At 41.6% G+C, this 17232-nt stretch overlaps 1 long non-coding RNA gene across 1 annotated transcript in view; it reads left to right on the top strand.

The window, feature by feature from the left end:
• The window catches only part of LOC147706475 (uncharacterized), a 71628-nt gene that overhangs the window by 18024 nt on the left and 36372 nt on the right, over positions 1-17232 (top strand). Inside the window, exon 2 of the long non-coding RNA XR_015297353.1 lies at positions 12670-12692. This is a non-coding gene — a long non-coding RNA (uncharacterized LOC147706475). The remainder of the gene's footprint in view (positions 1-12669; positions 12693-17232) is intronic.

Raw genomic sequence — 17232 nt, 5'->3', positions numbered from 1 at the left:
CTAATGCGAAGTCAGGCCAAACAGTGTTGCACCTTGGGCAGATAGACTAGCAGGTTGGCCCGGTCTTCTCTCAAGTTCTCAGAACAGTTTCTAGGCAAATAATATTGAATTTTGACTACCTTGCATCTTTAGCACCACCAACACGGGGCAGGCCATTGGAGTGTTAGGACTCACTGTGGCTGGTCCAGATGCGGGTTCAAGATGGAGGGAACCTTTTCTATCACTGAGGTGCTGAACAGGAGGCCAGCAAACTAGCCTTTGAAGTCATTCTGGTAGTCCAGGGAACAGGTGATGAAGCAGTCCTCAAGCAGCAGGGCAAGCCTCCTAGGGTTCAAGGCAGGCTCCAGGCAGCGCAGCAGTCCTTCCTGGTTCAGAAAACAGTAATGTGGAGTATACAGCAGCAGGCAGTCCTCTGAAAGTCATTCAGCAGATCCAGAAAGGGAACTGAAGAGTAGGTCTGAGGGTCCCCTTTTTATACATGGCGCTTTTTTAAAAGTAGGAAACGTTTCTACAGAATTCCCTTTGAAGTGCTTGAAGTTTCCTGACTCCCTTGGCCTGTGTCCAGACTGTCTGAACAATGCAGGGGCAACAAGTCCTTTGTGTGAAGGCAGAGCACATCTTATTCAGTTGCAAGTGGAGCTGTGCCCAGCTCTGCCCCTCCATCCTGCCAGTACATCTAATCGCTTTATTTTGTGGCTGTCTGGGAGAACTAAATAAAAGTCTAACTGCCACCTCGAATCAGTCATGTGACCCAGGAGAGGCTGCAGTGGCCATATAGTTTCAGGAGGAAAAAATGTTAACTTTCTAAAAGTCAAAAAGCTTGCAATGTTCCCTAGCTGAAACTATTCAATCAACACTTTTTCATAAGATCAAGTAATTACATTTTCTTTCACAAGTTCATGTGAAGCACATTTCAGCAGTACTCTCTGGCTGCACATTACATTTCCAAAACAACTTTTTAAAAACGAATAATAAGTAATTTTTGCACAAAACTATGGGTCAAAGCATACAACAACTTCAAATATATATCCAACATGAACATAGTTTCACATATCCATATTACATCTACACCAGTCAAATGATTTCATTGATAGTGAGATCTCCATTGTTAATCTCCTTTGTGACCTCTTTTTTCAAGTCCAACTATAGGGGTTATACAGCACACTCTGTTAGTGTAGGCTCCCAATATCTTTTTTTCAGGATAGCCCACATGTAATGGCAACAATGATCTTATGCAAATTGTTGATTAAAATGTACTCAGCCCTATGGGCTTCCTAGGGCCTGCCTTTGGGGTTACTTATATGCCTAAAAAGCACAGGTCAAGGTTTGGCAATGGTGTTATATCGCCAAGTCAAATAAAACTGCATGCATCCTGGAATGGCAGGCCTAGGATAGGTTTTAAAGGGATACATAAGTGGGTGGCACAATAAGTGCTGCAGACCCACTAGTAACATTTAATTAACCTGCCCTAAGTATACGGTATACCACTCTGCAAGGGACTTATAAGTAAACTAATTATGCCAATCAGGTATAAGCCAATTTTACCTCATTTAAAGGAGAGAGCACAAGAACGTTAGCACTGCTAGCTTGGTAAAGTGCAGAGTCCTAAGGCATATACAAACTTCAGAACAATTAGAGGGATGTAGGCTAAAGGTTTGGGGTGGCCCTTCAGTGAGGGCCAAGCCCAACATGACACCCCTCCAGCCTAAAACCAAAGAAGGCTAATCAATACCTTCCTGCTAAGGAGATAGAATGTGGACAATGGCCTCTACTGCAGAAGCACTTGTCAGTTTCACGTCTTTATGAATACAGTTGGTAACCTCCGTCTACACTCTTCTGAGTCACTGAACTGACCCACAGGGAATCCTCCACCTAACCAGTACACCCCAACTGTGTAGCACCTAACCTTAACTTGCTCACAGATGCATTCCAGTTGGCAGACAGCACCACCATGGCCAAGTGATGTGGCCCATTCCAGCCCTTGGACAGACTTCAGTCCCCAACCCAAGGAAAACACTGCCCATAAGGACAACTACAACCAGAGGCCACTGACAGGCCTACTCAGGATATTTGACTGCTGAGGTTTCTCAGATGGATGTCAACAGCCCCAGGTGTTAGTCATACTTGTTCCATTCTCCTTCCCACCAATACAGGGATAGTAGCCTGAGACTGGGCATTAAGCTTAGGACCGGTGCACTAGGGATCAACAGGTGCCTGGTAAGCCAGGACTTCCAGGGAGGAAACCACCACCCACTGCAAAGGTGGCACACTCTGTGTCATGCAGGGGTCTGCCTGGTGCAGGTTTACAGACTCCTATCTCTGTGACAATTCAGGGTGCACCCCCTGGTAAGAAGTGGCCTCACTGGGGTCAGTCTTGGGTTGCTCTGTTCTCAGAGCTGGCAACCCTGACCCACTGGTCCTTCCACTGTGAACTCCTTTCACCTCCTTCCCCTTCATCTGGGCCTGTGTACCCTCTGTCTGAGCTTTCAAGGTGCCCTGGGAAGCTGCCCTTCCCAGCTCTCCTGACACGCGGGACAACCTATTACCCAAAATGCAGCCTATGGGCAACTGGGGGTCTAAGTATGACCCCTCTGGGTCACCTCCCCACCCCACTCCAGGGATACCCTGGCTGTGGGTCGGGACATGTCCTGCCTATGGGCCTGAGTTACCTTACACACCTGGCCAAAGTACTGCTCTGGGAAAATAGTTTTTCCACTACCATGGTCTGAATGACCTTGGTGTCCCTCTGAGAGTTACTTCACCCCATTCACCTTGATCAGATGAAAATGATGACTCCCACCCTCAGGTATTGTAAGTCAACCCTCGATGTCTATCTCCCAATGAAGCGAGACAAGAACATATTCTACCACCTGCCCCTGGGGACTACCTCCCTATAAAACCACGTGAGCAACTCCTGAAGAGCTCCCACTAGTGGGTAGGTTCTTGGTACAGACCAGGACCCCTTGCTGAAATGCAGGCAATTAAAGCACCGTGGTTGGAAATGAGGCACCCTGGGTCGCCATCCACCAGGACCATTCCTCTTATCCTTGGACGTTGTATGGGAACCTTTTCCTCCCTCACTATTCTGGGACCTGTCACTGTGGACATCCCCCTCACTCTGTTGGTGGTGACCTGAACCACCTCCCTCCGGATCATTTCCAGGTACCTTTGTGTGGATCCTGCTGCTGAGCCAGTGGTCCGTGTGCTGAGCAAACTCCCTGGGTTCAGGGAGCTTACTATCCACAAGGTTTTGGCTCAGCTCTGTAAAACAAAGACTCAACATGTGATCACTAGCAATCAAGTTATACAACCCTTTGTAATCACTCATTTCACTGTCCTTCACCCAACCATCCAATGCCTTGAAAAAATGATCCACAGAATCCATCCAGGTCTGTTGGGGCAGCTTCAGATTGTCCCTAAACATTTGCCTATACCTACCACATTTCACCAACCTTAAAAGAACTGAATTGGCTACCATATGAGGCAAGAATACAACTGAAGATCGCCTGCTTGACCCATAAGGCCCTTCATCACAAAACCCCCAGCTACATAGCGCAAAAGCTAGTACCTTCTGGAGGGTGCAGAGAGTACTGGAGCGTGAGCTCACTATTACTGAAACCACAATCCTTCCACAAAAAGAGAACGTGTTGCAGCGCCTTCTCTAGTATTGCACTGAAGATTTGGAACTCCTTACTTCCAGATGTACTACGTATACCCTCCTCCTCCTTAAAAAAAGAGTTGTGAAATCACTTCTAATGAACAAAGTCATTCCATAAAAAGCTGAACCTTACAACACTGTTAGCAACTTATGTTATCTTATATACTACTGTCTGCATCTTTCTATATTGAATGTCATTTACTGATTGTATGTATATTACCCCCAATTAAATGTAATACAGCAACCCAATGTTATCCTTTGGGAGAGGTAGGCCTCACACTAGTAACAAACACATTTAAGGGTTTTTCACTGCCGGGACATGTTAAACTTAAAATAGATGCCCAACCTTTTAAGGGCGGTGTGCCATGCCATAGGGGCTACCTCGGGGCTACCTTAGGGGTGTCTTATCTACAATAAAAGGGGAAAGGGAGTTATATTGCTAAGCCAAATTGGAGCCTAAACCTGCATTCACGTTGCAATGACAGGCTTGGGTTAATGTTTTAATGTGCTACCTAAGTGGGTGGCAAAACAAGTGCTGCAAGCCCACTAGTAGTATTCAATTTACAGGCCCTGCATATATAGCATACCAATTCACAAGGGACGACCTATAAGTACATTAAATATGCCAATCAGGTGTGAGCCAGTATTGCCAATTTTAAAGTAGAGACCACAGACTCTTTAGCACTGGTTAGCAGTGGTAAAGTACACATGTTCCAACAAAAACGAATTCAGCAAAAATAGGAGAGGTGGCAAAAAGTTTGGTGGTGACCCTGCATATAGAGCTAAGTCATGCTACGTTTCTTCCTCTTTACAATTGTATCATTCCTTTCACTAAAGTCATCCATGTGGTAAACACTGGGAGAAACTAAGCCTAAGTAGCATCAATCGAACCAATTACAAAAAAGTTTAAATGAAGGAGTCCTACCATACACATACATCTCTATAATAATGGGCTTTTTTTCAGTCAAAATCATATTCTTTGTCACAGAACTTTTTTACACTCATCTCACCCCCACTACTTCCATTGTTTCATTCTGTTTCTTTTCACATTCCATACACATTTGCTACTTTTGTGCCTGGTCAATATTGAGTCTTGGATGCACCTTTGCATTTCTGACCTTTCCTTTCTTTCCTTACAACCAATTTCTCTTCCTCCGACTTGACACTGACTTTAGCATTCCATTCATTGACTTCTTCTACAAACTCTTTCATAACTCTATGTGATCTATATGTACATGAAAAAACAACATTGTTAGGTGTGTTCATTTGTGTAATATGAGAGATGTATTTAGAAAGAACCCCCAAGCATTTGCTTCCATTAGTAGAATACAAGCCTTTAACAATAAGCACCTTCTTCAAAGAAACATTATAATTGGAAAGATATAGTTCAGGAAAATACTGTTAACAGAATACTTTTATAAACACACTGCATGATAAGGGATAGGGTAGGGGGACGGTGATGATAACACCTTCAGCAGCAGACACAGACAAAAAGGTACAAGTATATCAGTCACAAACTTGGAATATTCATCTAACAACCTGAATATACATTTTCCATAAAATTACCTACTGGATTATCTCTATATGACAATTTTTTATTAAATGTTCTTCTTTCATTTAATGGTTCATTTTTATCTTGGTTAGGCAGCCCCACAGAAGAGTTAAAACCTACAAACAAGCTGACAATAAATATTACCATCATAGTGATAAAGATTAATTGTCTGATGTTGCCATAATTTATTTGCTAGTTGGCATGTTTCATCTACAAAAAAATAAATCAAATATCGAACCTCTAACTTTACGGTGCAAAATCAACAAAAACCAAGAAAATATAAAATTTCAAATAACTTCAATACATGTATTCAATGTAAGTCAGGAAATAATCTTACCTGGAGATACCATAATCTTTGACTGGATACCTAAGGTGAAAAACAAAACTAGACATATAACATTTCCAGTTTGTATGTACTGAACTCCACCTTGATCACCAACTCCTTGCACTTCTACATTCATACTCAAAACAGAATCAAAACCAGAGTCTTCTACAGAAGATTTCCTCTGCCTACTGTTCTGAGCCAGCTTTGCCTGTATGACCATGTACCTTTACTTAATTTTTATTTGTTTGGTTTCCTGATTAGTACTACAATACCTCACAATCGTCAAGATTTCATACACAGATTTTTTCTGCCAACACATCCCATTCTGCTGTATTTTTAGAACTAAGCTCTGGTCGTAAACTAAGAACACACGCCAAAACCAATCCATTAAGGCTTTTGCTAACTCAATCATTTATTCTGCTACTCAGTAAGCAAATCTGAATTTACCTCCCATAATAGGCGTGCACTTACTCTTTTAGCGTTGTCCTCACAATTTTACACCAATTCACCTCTTTCTAGGGGACCTTCAGTTTCAAATACTCAATTACCTCCTTGTATTTCGTCATTATGTTGGGAGATAGACCATTCGGGCTGTTCTCAGTGCTCTTGTGTTTCACGACCCCCTTAGCATTATGTCCACAAATAACTGGAAACGACAACCTCAAACAACATATTCAAATCTTCTTAAAGTACATTTAGAACAGTTCCAATTCTTTCTACTTCTTCATACCAGTTCTTATCACTACCCGACTGCAACATTACCACACATTACTTTACCATGCAAGTCATTACAACGACTTGCTTTAGGGGGCGCTAGACTTTTGAATGGTACAAATTACTTTTCTAACTCCAATGTGCGCAACAGTAGGGAAGGTGTTGGACCTAAAAATCTAACACCAGCCCAACAATGTGTCCCCTAAAGCAACGACTTTTGGGTAAAAGGAATGCAGGTAAAAGGAATGCATGGTATCGTTGCAGTTGGAGTAGTGACTTTATTGTCAAGGCAATTCATTGTTGTGACTGCGGGGTAAAGGATGTTTCCACTCTGTGCACGTCTCTCAAAGGAAATCCATTAATCCCTCCAGTCTTAGGCTCACTTGCTCTTGTTTCTCTCTCAGTGTCACTCATTACTATTTTCTTTTTCACCTTGGCCCCTTCTTTCTTAGCCCAGCTCTCCTTAAATGTCTTTAGTTCTACCCCTTTCTCGGTTCACTCATTCTAATAGCTACATCCTCAGGCTTGGCAGCCTCATTTCTTTAATTTCTTCATACCCATTAGAGTTCTGAAATTTTTTACCTCAATCTCATATACTTCAGCCAAAGTTTCAAGTTTCTCATGTGTCTCACAGGCATGCCTGAAGGTTATGACGAGTTTTTAAGCCCGTCAAATCGGGCACTGTTCACGTGGCGCTCCGCGCTTTAAATATTCTCAACAACTTTTTCACTTTGTACTTATATTTATTCTCGATATCTTTAGATTTTTAACTTGGTTACTCTTTCATTTTTTCTTTCATGAGTTATTTACATTCATCATAACAAAAAACATTTGATTCAATGCATCATTTTACTTTAGTTCATGATAACATTTTCAGTGATTCTACTTCATTTTTTATATATACTACAAGCGATGTACAGACATTTTTTCACAAAAGAGCCCTATGCATTTCGGCGCCTCTGCGGTGCCTTCATCAGGGGCGTGTCTGAAAATAAAACATATGGAAATGTGTAAGAATGGTGGTCTGGAGTTGTATTCAATGTGGTTCATGGGGGGTTAGTTACTGAATATAAAGATAGTACCTGATCTTTAACCTGTCTGATGATGACAAAACTACGTCTCCCTCGTTGGGTTGGATGTTCAGTCTCTGCTGTTAACAGTGAATGGCCAACATTAATTATATAATTCCCAAAAAATGTCTTCGTATTTAAATGAATTTTAAGGATATCAGGTTAAAGCATACCTGTGACAGATGATCTATGCTCGCTGTGAAAACGAAATGAATTGGATTAGAACTGGTGATTGCCTATCCTATATCCCATTGAGTTAATTACAAACAAAGTAAGGTGATGCTTTACCTTGTCTTCAAATTGAAACAATCTATTAGGTAAAAAAACGCAATGGTATTACTACCACGTGTACGTTCTACTTGGCACAAGTAAGACACATGCTGAAACGTTTCTGTTTATTCTATGTGTCATAAGTTAAATGACAACCAAGGAAAGGGCTTTACCTTGTCTTCAAACGCAAAAATCTGTCGGGCGAAAAAACGTAATGGTTTTAATACCTCATTAACGTTCTGCTTGACGTTCAAGAGAGCTAAATTAAACCGTCTCCTTTCCTACCTTAGCCTCCAAGGATTTCCGCCGTGTAAGGGGTTCCTGTAAATTTCGATCCGTTACCCCAGGTGAATGTCAAGTCGCCATTTAACTGTTTCACAAACTCCGTGGCGATGCGGAGTTAGTAAAAATAAACAAAGGACTAGTGCACTGTTCCATATCCTTTCAAGTGAAGGTATGGGCGCCATATTCGAAAGGTGAATGATGACCACAAAGTGTGTTATCCACATTAAGAAAGGTTAATATGGGGAAATCTGCCTATTCTCGTATTAACCTGCCTATCAATCTGTTCTGTTGTGAAACACAATGTGTTGACTCCGTCGGCGTCGTAGCGTTGCGGAATTAGTAAAAATAAATAAAGGACTAGTGCTCAGTCCCCTTACCCCTTCAAGTGAAGGTATGGGCGCCATATTCGAATGGTGAATGATGACCACTAAGTGTGTTAACCATATTACGATAGGTTAATGTGGGGAAATCTGCCCATTCTGGTGATAACCTACCTATCAATCTGTTCTGTTGTGAAACACTAGGTACAGACTCCGTCAGCGCCGTAGCGTTGCGGAGTTAATAGAAATAAAAGAAGGACGTGATCAAGTCAGCTCGAATTTGATGGTTAGGGCATAGTATGCTATAACGAATGTTGACTACTACTATGTATAAGAAGATTAGGTGCCCTGCTATTGTAAATGAGTTGCTTCTGACTCAACATCAAAAAATGCGTGGTGTGACAAGTTCTCATCCTCCAAGGTAAAGCCCTTTCCTTGGTTGTCATTTAACTTATGACACATAGAATAAACAGAAACGTTTCAGCATGTGTCTTACTTGTGCCAAGTAGAACGTACACGTGGTAGTAATACCATTGCGTTTTTTTACCTAATAGATTGTTTCAATTTGAAGACAAGGTAAAGCATCACCTTACTTTGTTTGTAATTAACTCAATGGGATATAGGATAGGCAATCACCAGTTCTAATCCAATTCATTTCGTTTTCACAGCGAGCATAGATCATCTGTCACAGGTATGCTTTAACCTGATATCCTTAAAATTCATTTAAATACGAAGACATTTTTTGGGAATTATATAATTAATGTTGGCCATTCACTGTTAACAGCAGAGACTGAACATCCAACCCAACGAGGGAGACGTAGTTTTGTCATCATCAGACAGGTTAAAGATCAGGTACTATCTTTATATTCAGTAACTAACCCCCCATGAACCACATTGAATACAACTCCAGACCACCATTCTTACACATTTCCATATGTTTTATTTTCAGACACGCCCCTGATGAAGGCACCGCAGAGGCGCCGAAATGCATAGGGCTCTTTTGTGAAAAAATGTCTGTACATCGCTTGTAGTATATATAAAAAATGAAGTAGAATCACTGAAAATGTTATCATGAACTAAAGTAAAATGATGCATTGAATCAAATGTTTTTTGTTATGATGAATGTAAATAACTCATGAAAGAAAAAATGAAAGAGTAACCAAGTTAAAAATCTAAAGATATCGAGAATAAATATAAGTACAAAGTGAAAAAGTTGTTGAGAATATTTAAAGCGCGGAGCGCCACGTGAACAGTGCCCGATTTGACGGGCTTAAAAACTCGTCATAACCTTCAGTTACACAACCAGGATTGACTACCCTGATAAATCGGAGCACCATTGGAATCAAAGACAATAAGGGATAAATAACGGAGTGCTCCTCACAATCCCAATTTCTATTGATCACAGGCATGCCTAGCAGCTTCTTTGCTCAAATATCTCAACTCAATTCTATCGAAACAATTTTTCCACGCCAATTGTATATTTCAGAATTTCTTGATATTCTGTCTTTAATTGCATTATGTTAATTTCGTTAATAACAGTTCCTCTGGGGAGATGCTGAAATTCTATCACTGTAATAGTGGTAATGGTATGCGTAATTGTTGCATTATTAGGTGTGCCTGATACAACAGTAAGGTTTTCTACTTCTGCTGCATTCTGTACAATTGATACACTTCCACCCTCAGAACACCGGATTTTATTTATCCTACCCCCTGTGGTTGAGATCCTGCAGGAGGGGGTACATTATACTTCAGAGGTGGTCCGGAACTCAACAGATCATCTAAAAACTTCTCTGATTCACCATCATCATCATCTGACCCTTTGTCTCTCACCTTCTGCTCATCTTTAGTCTGACTCTCTTTCCTGTCTGCCTGTCCCTACCCATTCTCCTTCATAAGTACAGAATAAATCCTTACACTGTCAATCATCCCTTCACTCCATGCTCTCTGTTTTGAATTTCATCTTACATTCAATCAGTGGTGTAGCAAGGTCAGGTGGTGCCCGGTGTGGAAAATTTCTTGTCACCCGGCTTGACAAAATTGCAAAAATATGTGTTTAAAACACATATTATTGCCATTTTGTCACCCCCTTCAGTGATGACACCTGGGGCGGCCCACACCCAACGGCAGCTTCCTACGCCACTGCATTCAATAAATTACTAACAGTATGTCTAATCTGAATCGTTATCCTTTTGCACTCTTATCGAGTTTGCAGCATGCTCCCAAACGCTCAATGCTTCAAACTGGGCCGGTCTGGTTCTCATTTCATATATCTCTCATCTCAACTTCTCAATCTTTTTTTACATTAAAAGAGGCATTAGGCAAAAATGACATGTTCTTGTCAACAGAAGTGTTCATATTCCAGTCTCTAACCCATATACATGTATGTAAGTCCTTGTTTAGTGCCATGTCATAGGCAGGTGTGCCTTTGTGTGGATATTTTTCTCCCTTACAAATAGGAACAGCTTGTTTCTTAAGCACATTTCTCATTCTACTAATTGGAATTGAACTGAATTCGCTGTGTCTTTTTAATCATGTGTCACAAACAACAGCAATCCACCAATCTCACACAGCACTCAGTGATAACTAACCAATCCTTGTGTGGCACCAAATGATGTTATCAGTCAACCACAGCGCAACTCATAACACAATCAACCAATTGCAGCATGTCTAGTTCAAAGGTTAAACAACTACAGTGCATGTCTATGTGTTACCCCACAGCGACCAACAAATCACTCGCAACGAGACTCGCCTTGATGTAACATCTTAATTCGACACACTTAAAATAATGAAAAAGTTGACAATCCCTTGTCTACTTTATCTAAAAGGAAAGGGGAAAGCCAGCTATCTTCTAAAAGACATCACACAAACAGGGAAAGCACATTCTTCACCAGCAGTACCCTACTCTTGATTTGCGTGTAACAAAGTTTAAACCATTACCAATCTGGATAAATATGCATTCATAACTAGACCATTAGTAAGTCCTAATCATAGTGTGTATGTGGCGCCTTACAACAAACGCCTCAAATTTAACTAAATTAAATCTTAACAAAACACACTTAATGACAAAATCCAACAAAATATTCATAGCATAAAAGACACATAAAATGACAACAAGCTTGACACAACACAAATAATAAACATTGAGAATTCAACTTAAAATAAGACAAAAATCACCAAATTCGCAATACCTAAAACTAGTACTATTCCACAAATCAAAACCACATAACAAAAGCTCCCACAACCTGCATACATTTTCATGACATCGAAAACTTGAACTAAAAATCCTAAATGCACTGCTCAACATGCAAGACTATGCTTTTAACGGCACACTCTGCCACAATGCATCACCCTACTTATGTCTCCTTAATTTTTGGATCAGCTTCGGGAACACTAGAACGCCCCGATTAATCCAAGCTGATCCATTGGAACTCGAGAGTACAGCCCGAATTAGGGCAATTTAGCCTTTAGACAAAATTAGCTGTAGCATGAAGATCCAGTTTCAAACTAACCAAGCCAATCTTGAGCCTTCCAGGTCCCGCTTCGAACCATCCTCTGCTACCAGATATGATGGCACAAATTCTGGGCATGTAAAATTAAAGTGTCAGTGATGAAATGGGAGCAGTGTTTATCCCCTAAGTATTTTGTTGCTTCTGATTAGGAACCAGGCAATACATTTAATTCTATATTCAATCAAATTCATATTCAAAATTTTTATGTAAAGCACATCATGTTTTACAATGAAGACTGACAAGATTATTCAAACCGCAAAGGTTTATAGAAGGATTTAAGTTATTTCAGAAGACAGATACATGATTAGAGTCAAACAACTGGTCATGTAGCATGAAGTTCAGACTGAAATGCAATTAATAAAATAGCAGAAGAAAATATAGTTAATCTCAAATAAAATAAGCCCTAAATCAGAGGTCAGAGCGACACAGTGTCGCCTTCTAAAGATCAGTGGAGACTGAGCCAATAATCTTCAGGATGGGGATTATTTTATAGAAAATTCCACAAAGGAATCGTACATTTGATTTAAATATGTGAAGGTCCCACAATCCCAACCAACAATTTTAAAGAAGGAACAATACAGGTGAAATTAAATTATTCAACACAATGCAGTTCTCATTCCGCGTGTCCTTCAGACTGGTACTTGATTCATTACATAGTTTACAGAAACAGGTTTACATAATACAGAGCCACACTGAGGTCCCGATGAGTGAGGCCATGAAAATGCTGATTTGGGCTGTGTGCATGGTAAAGAAAGAACAGAAAGATGGCTGCATGCTAAAAAAAAAATGACTTAAGACAGCTAGACATTGTGAAATCGAGACCTACATTAAACATCAATCAACTTGGGATTGAGTACATTGTATTGTATATATCCCACTTAAGTGCATTTTAATTTTCAATTCATGTTATTTTCATTGTCTTTTATTAAATTAAAGTTGTCTAAATATGTCTACTTTTCTTTTTAGTTACGACGACTCTCCCCAAATTGGTACGTATTTTGAAGAGTCCTTAAAAGATGTTTAAAATACAGAGCAGTTTGCATTTTAGACCCATAAGTATTCAGGCTCCTATTTTACTAAACTGAATGGGATGTGGGGAGGGGGCATGTGTATATAATGGGTCTTGATTTTTCAGTCAAACTTTGCTTCAACTCCCTTTACTTCTAAATATTTGTGAGGGATTTAAAGTAGAGGGTGGGGTGTGTGGTTATTCACATACATTTCCTGTAGGGTCTCATGTAGATAGCCCTCAATAGTTTAGTAGACGTCAGGGTTCTAAGTCCCAGAATCCTTAGCTGCAGCTGGCCACATATCCTTATCTGATCAGTGAGGGCAAAGGTTCACATTGATACTAATTGTGTTGGATTACTGAGAGGACTATAAACCAGTGGCAAATAAGGTCCACCATACATGTTCAAATGCTGAATCTGTGTTTCGAGGGGGACAGGGTACCATACGTCTCATGTTGGGCCTTGTGTGACTTGGAATCATTATTACAAGGGCAATTTCCAAGTCTCCCAAACAGATCTTGAGGTGCGACCAAAATAATGCCCACACAGTGGCTCTTCACCCATGCCAGTAACTTTCCACCAACACGAGCTCTACAATTCTCGTGAGATATAAAATGGCCCTAAAGACCATGCCCTGTGCTTGAAATTGGCTTTTCTGGGAAAAAAATGTTCAACTACGCCCCAACACTGCTGGAGGCTGGAACTAGTTTGCACCCATGGAAGCATGCGTTGGTCATGCAACTTTGACAGCATAAGCGGCGGCACCTCCGCTGAGGCGGAGGAGCGTAGCCACACTCCTCTTAGAGCAGCGGAAACATTTTATCATTATATTTTTGGTACGGGCTATGGAGCTATTTTTGGGCCGGGCCGGGGTCACAGGGAAGAGGAGTGGTTGGTGCACCATAAGTGCACATGACAGTTTGGATGGCCAAACAGTCATGCACACTTAGCATTTCTCCACCTGGCTGTTTTGCTCAGCCAGCTGGAGAATAGTTCCAAGACTCCCAGGCACTGTCTGAGCGGCCAAACAGGCCTCTTAGACCAATCCCAACACTGCTGTCATGCTGCTGACGGCAGTGTCGTGATTGGCTTAGGGGAGACTGTGCACTGCCGGAAGCCAGGAAGAGAAGAGCACCGAGGAGAAGCTGCGGCCATAATCAGGTAAGTGATATTTATTTTTTTATCACCGCCCTGCCTCACCCCCTTTCCATAGCAGCCACCACTGGACAGCATCCCAGTATCTTGCAGCCTGCAAGTGTAACAGACTAGCCAGTCTGTCCCTAGGTTTGCAATCCAAGCAGTGGCAGGTGGCAGAGGGAGTGCTGCGGGCAGTGTGGCGGGGTGGGTAAAGGGTAGGGTGGAGAGTAGTGGAGTCAGACATACGACAGCCAGGAGTAAAGTAAGTAAATAAATAAATAATACTATTTACCTTGTGCTCGCTACATCTCCTGACCGCCCGTAGCACTCACTCTGCGAGCCATAATATTTGCATGGGCGGGGTTAAGCGCTCCGGCTCCCATTTACTCATGACATCCCTGGATGACTCCTCACTTGAATACTTGAAAAAACGTCTTCCCACCACAACATAACATAATGTAACGTGTATTTCTAAAGCGCATGTTCACCCAACGGTATCCTAGGGCAGTAGAACAAATTTTACACTGTACATCATGCATGAGGCATTTAGCGCCAAGAAACCGCTTGGTGAATGTGCGCTTTATAAATATTTTAATTTCAATTTCAATTTCAATCCCCGAGCAAAGCTGTGCTCTATCTTTTCTAGTCACTTTAGAACCTCTGGATTTCTCGTTTTTACCTTATATGGACATACTACCCTCTTCTTCTCCTGCAACTGCACAGAGTGTGTTTTGGGCTTTTGACTTCTGGGCTATGTCAGGCTTCTGTCATAATGCCATCATTCCCTCAAGGAGAAGAAATCCATATTCAAGGCTTGTTCCACCTGCATTTTCAACAAATCGTTGGCAGAAGATCTTAAATACATTTACTGCTGTTAACTTAAGACCGCTAGCTGTGACATATATACATTTTTATTCCTCTAAATCTGAAATAGCCATGGAAAAAAAGAACACCAGGGGCCGCAATTATGAGGCTGTGCGTCACTTTTACGACGCCGGTGCGTCACTCTTTGTGATGCACCAGTGGCGTAAAAAATGCGCCTTGTTGTGCCATATTTACAAAGTGACGCATCTAGGTAAACCCCTGCGCCACATCATACCTGCGCCAGGTATAATGTATGCAAGGGGGGCGTAATGACACAAGAAAGGGTCATGGAAGTGACGCAGTGAAATCTATGAGATTTCACTGCGCCACTTCTAGGACTCAAATGAGTTAAAAATCTTTCGGCTGCCTCACAGCAGGCGTAAGACTGACGCAGGCCCTTTCACATGGGGCTTGCATCTGTAACTCCTTGCGCCATGATGCGTCATACTTTAAATATGACGCATCATTGGTGTCGCAAGGAGTGCACAGTGAAAAGTGACGCATCGCTGTTTTCACGCAGCGATGCGTCACTTTTCATAAATGAGGCCCCAGATTTGGGTGTAAGTGCCACCAAAGATTCCACTGGGTTAAACCCACTATTTTGTATTTATTTGCGTTTCTTTCTTTCTTTTCTCAACGCCACTACACGGGAAGATAAGCAAGCACTTTACAGAGAATTGTAGTTACATATACAAGATATGTTCACAGACAACAATTTAAATTGAGTAAAACACAAAGGGGAAGGTAGAAGGGGAGGAGTAAAGAATGACGCACCAGCAAGGTAGATTCATTTTTAAGAAGAATGGGTGAGGAAGGTGGTGAGGAAGAGAGATGGCATGACAAACAACACATTTACAGGGAAGAAGGTGCATGAAAAACAGACCAAAAAAGTTGACGTCGCCATCCCTGCAAGGAGGAAGAGGAGTTTCAGATTCAGTCAGATTATTGCTTAAATGTCTTTCAGAGCAGGAAGGTCCAATGTTGCAACAAGTCTGTGATTGTACACACCCGAAATCCCAAGTAAAGTACTTATGGATTCACAGCTATAATCAGTACATTTAGATGCATGGAGACAATTGAAATATTGTGATTGTACATCACCAAAAGTATAGGAAATTAGTACAAATAGAGGTTGTGAAAAGAAAAGTAAAAACAGAGCTACTGGCACTTTCAGTGCAAACATTTATTGCACCATAGCAAGCCCGAAGGGGATGCATATGAGTCAGTAAAAATTGATTACTATGTTGTCAACATAAACAAATGATTAGATGAGGAGGGGGAGTCCTCTGTAATGGGCCCAGTGACTCAGCACACAGAAGAGAAGTCGGATATGTTAGACTGGACAGCCTTGGTGGGGTCTTCCCTAAACCTTTTGCCTTCTCCCCTCCTATTTCCTGGAAGTCGTATTTGTTGGCTTTGGGGCTCTGTCCACTTGACCCCTGCTACACCCAAGTGGCGCATTTATTTACTTACAAGTCCCAAGTAAAGTGGTACTAAATCTATCCAGGGCCACTAAATTAAATGCTACTAGTAGGCCTACAGCACTTAGTGTGCTATCCACTTAACATGTCTTAGGCCTGCCATTGCACTTTGTGCAGTTTTAAACTGCAATTTTCACTAGGCAAAATAAATCTTTTGACAAGCCATATCTTCCTTTTTTAAAACTATAAGTCACTGCTAGGGTGGGCTCTAAACATACCATAGGGCAGGGTGAATTGTATTTAAAATGTTGGCCGTGTACCTTTGAGTTTTACATATTCTAATCTGTATTTTACACCGGCAAAGCTATTCGGGTAGGATAAAAGGGAAGATGATAAGTGCCTGAGGAGTGGGGAGGTTCCCGCTGAGTTGGTTCATAGGTTCTATAACTGTGATAAGTTACAACCTCTGAAGAATAGTATGGTGAATCTAGGTACCTTTAAAACATTGGTCAAAGTTTGGGAGCTTTCAAACTAGGTAAATGTGCCACCAAACAAGCACAGTTTTTTTAATCCAATGGACATTTTAACAATGTTTATTGTTAAATCACTGGGGATTCTGAATCTGATTTAGGGGAGAAATTCAAGCATGTATGTATGTATGTATAGGCATTTATATAGCGCACTACTTACCCGTAGGGTCCCAAGGCGCTTCGACCGCTGCGAAACCCTTCCTGGCTTCTCTGAGAGATGGTCCCTTAATGGGTATCTCCGAGTGAGACCAGGCATCCCCGGCGGTCTGGTGGGGCCGTTAGTGAGGATGAGGCAAGCTAATGCCCAGAGTTGCCGAGTGTGATCGCTGATCAGAGTGGGCACCGAGGCGAGAGAATTATCGAGTCCGCTGACCCTGGTCCAGAAACCTGCCGCGCCGGGAATCGGGGCAGAGGTGGTCCTAAGGGATGCCAACATCACTGATAGCAGCAACTGTAGTCTCTGCTAACCTCCATTGCATCAGATGTCTACCCTCCAACACCAGCTTCCATTGTGCCTTAAAGAGAAGGAAGGTGTATAATTCTACTCCAAGTTTGGAGATGTTTAAC

This window comes from Lissotriton vulgaris, chromosome 7 (genome assembly GCF_964263255.1).
Source record: "Lissotriton vulgaris chromosome 7, aLisVul1.2, whole genome shotgun sequence".
Lineage (NCBI taxonomy): Eukaryota > Metazoa > Chordata > Amphibia > Caudata > Salamandridae > Lissotriton > Lissotriton vulgaris.
Note: the sequence above shows the minus strand (reverse complement) of the source record. Positions and strands in the feature narration are given on the sequence as shown.